This window comes from Chaetura pelagica, unplaced genomic scaffold, assembly GCF_000747805.2.
Source record: "Chaetura pelagica isolate M959 unplaced genomic scaffold, ChaPel_1.0 scaffold8, whole genome shotgun sequence".
Taxonomy (NCBI): Eukaryota; Metazoa; Chordata; class Aves; order Apodiformes; family Apodidae; genus Chaetura; species Chaetura pelagica.
The window spans coordinates 1912806-1915597 of NW_009954544.1; positions in this window are offsets into that span (position 1 = coordinate 1912806).

Here is a 2792-nt window from a genome sequence, read left to right on the forward strand (position 1 = left end):
TAAAGAATTAAAATTCAGTAGTCCACACCGGGTCCCAAATAATCAATGCAGTATTTTCAGTCCAGGAATATATTAACAGCTTATGAGATGCTTAGAAATAATAGGAAAAAGTCCTATGCTTTTGAAAGCAGTAATTTGACACCATGGAGAAAGCCTTAGATAAGAACTCCTGTACCCTAGGTTCTATTCCTGGCCCTGTCAAGAGCTTTTAAATGTTCTTGGGCAAGTAATTTCAGACCTTTTTGCTTCACTTTTATCTGTAAGGAAAGACACACAGCTCCTTTGCAAAGACATCTGAACCGATCAAAAAGCATAATAAAAACTGACTTCTTGTATTTCACTTCAAATCCCGAGCTGCAGCTAAAGGGTCTGTAGTGGTCTTTGTGTAACAAACTGCAACAGTGCTCTCAAGATTGTTCTGCAAACCAACAATTCAGTGTTTTTTTCAATTTGCAATTTCTGAACAATTTTTAAATAGAGCTTTAGGCCACTGCACACTAACTGAAGTCTGTTCTTACTCATCTTGTGTGAACCCCTTACAAGTAATCCATAGATCACCATTCATGGAAATCTAGTATGCTAGACTTGTTTTGATCAACTGTTATAGCAATACTCACATCCTCAGGGCAAGCAAGGATCATAATTTACATCAATCTGTCCCACATTCAAGCTATTTCTAACAGCTTCTGAAGCAAGGCATTTCAGATTGCTAGGGGATGTGTACATGAAAAGGAATAAAATAGTGGTGATTCCTGCAGCTCACCCTGGCCTGAACCAGCCTTGCTGACTTGATAGTTTACACTGCCCCCGACCCATTTCCCAATCTTACTTATTCTGTAGACCCACCACCTCCAGTCTCATATCTTCTCTACTGAGATTCTAGAAACAAACTTAACTGTTACATTACCGTGATCAGATACATTTATTTTAATTGTCTTCTTCACTTCAGAGCAAGTCAGCTGAATCTAAGTTGCTCTTTTGTCACTGCATATCATCCTCACAAATAGGAAGCCTCATGAGTATTTCCTCCACTAAAATGTGCACTACTTCTCTTTATTAACCGGCCTCATTTGCTACAAAGCCCTAACTATTCTATATTAATACATAACTAACAAGTTACTGTTATTATCACTAAGCACTCTGTGGCATCCCTTCCTCCATGCAAGGAGATGATCTCTTCAAAGCAGCAGCCAACTCTTTTGTACACACAGAGAACCAACTATCATTAATATTTAAATACATATACATTGGAAATCCAGTGCAGCTTAGAAGATAGTCTCACATGATGAGCTAGCACTTGATAAACGCTCAAAGCACTTATGCTGTAAATGGTCCAAGTAAATTCTTGAGCTACAGCTTATGTCTTTCTGTTTCTAATGTGAAGCTGTTTGTGGGTCACCAAAAGGTTATTTGTGGGCCAACATAACCAGTTAAGCAAGTGTTTATACTGTAAACAATTATGCAAAAAAAAATAATAAAATCAAAGTATAGTTTAGTTCCACTTTCCATTCCCTCTCTTCCCAATTTAAATAAAGAAAAAGCTGTCTTGACAAAGGCAAAATTATTTTGCACTCACATTCAGGAATGGTTTATTACCACATCATGCAGGATGACTTAAAGCATTTCCACAGCGATCAATACAATGAAGCCTTTCTGTTAGTTTGACCAAAAATGACACTGAAAGTCCACAGAACAGTGTTTTTCCTCTGTAAGGCTATTCAGCAGCAATAGAAGCACAGGATGGTTAAGTATAACATTCTAAAGATTGACCTACAAAATTGAAATTATGATCATTAAGTCCCAGTTGTCAGGAATTGGGTAAGATGGGTTTAATTCTGTTATGAGAAGAGATACAGAGTTCTAGCCAAAACTGTTCAGGTGAGTTTCCAGGCCTTCTAAAGCACAGTCAAGAACATCAGACAGGAACACTAACTATTACTCCATTCCATGCTTTGTAAGCTACCAATAAATGCTTACAGGTATCACTTTTCGTACCAGTTATTTAAACTTCAAGTTTGTTTCACTCAGCATGCAACAACTCCAAGCATTTTTCACAAACTCCTGCATTATCTCCAGAGCCCTGTCAATGCATTTCAGCAAAGTAAGCGAGAATACATATTGGACCTGCTTATACAGACTCACATTCTTACCATCTACAGCAAGTTCTGCCAAACTCCCACCATCATGTCCCTAACACAAATTACCACCACCTTAAGAAGCCAAATACAAAAGTGCTTTTTAGGCCAAGAGATCATTTGGCTTCAAACTAGCTCAAGACTTCTTAAGAAAGTCGGAAGTCTGCTCTGACTCAAGTTTTATTCTCATATCAGCTTTGGATTCTTTCATGTTTTAGGTGAAAATTAATTTGTCATCCATCTTGATCACTGAACAGCATTTCAAAGATTTAGAGAGTACTAAAGTCTGGAGTACACCAATACTGAGCAACTTCTGGTAACCTCACAACACCAAGAATTCATTAATTGCTGAAGAGAGCACAACCAGAATAACTGAACAGAAATGCATTTAGACTATTAAAACAGTGTATTTATAAAAAATAATAGCTTTTTAATAATGTGAAAATTCTCAACCATGACACAATTAAGCTTGGCACGTGGGTATGGTCATTCCTCCCATTTAAGAGCTGAATCAGTTTCACAATGCTGCTATCAGAAGAAAAACATTTTTATGTGTATATGCAATTGTGTAGCTCTATGGAATGTTTAGTACACTCACCTGGACATTGTTTTGACAGAAACTGGCCCCAAACAGAATGACATTTATTATCTTTCCCT